Source organism: Chironomus tepperi, unplaced genomic scaffold (genome assembly GCF_022539635.2).
Source record: "Chironomus tepperi strain 1889 unplaced genomic scaffold, CSIRO-AGI_Ctep_v1 contig_74, whole genome shotgun sequence".
Lineage (NCBI taxonomy): Eukaryota > Metazoa > Arthropoda > Insecta > Diptera > Chironomidae > Chironomus > Chironomus tepperi.
In genome coordinates this window covers 639,420-640,037 of record NW_027226196.1, presented here as the reverse complement: position 1 = coordinate 640,037, position 618 = coordinate 639,420, and positions in this window count along the sequence as shown.

Below are 618 nucleotides of genomic sequence, written 5' to 3'. Positions count from 1 at the left end.
GGATCAAAGATGTCAATTTTTACGTTTAAAATTTGGAATAACACACTAAATTGATCATTTAATTCCCAAAACTTAGATATCTAGTCTAGGATTAAAATGAACTGAACCCTAGAATCGATCCCAAGATTATATTCAACTCTATCCTACAAATATGTTTGCTATGGTGTTATTTGATCGATGTTTCATCAATTTCTCAGTCAGAAAAAATGAGTCACAGCTCGATGTAGGGTTGACTTGACTTTATAGGCTTCAGAATAGCCGAATTTAAGATCTTAACGTACCTTTACCTACCTTTACGTTCATTAGAATAGAATGACTTAAATACTTGATGTCGGTTAATTAATCTGAAATCCGGCACTAAATCGGAGTGACTCGGATATTTGGTCTATACCTGGCACCAAGTTAGAGCCACGCTAGATCCGGATTTCGTATCAATTAACCGACATCTTCAATTTGGATACGATATAAAGTTGCTTAAAGCAAAGTCTTCACTATGATCTGTTGTTCTATTTCAAAGTCTTGATAGAGGCTATAGATTGTGACTATAGATGACATTAGTCATTACCAATCATTAGTCATCGAAGCTAACAATCGATTATTATTGATTATTATTGTAGA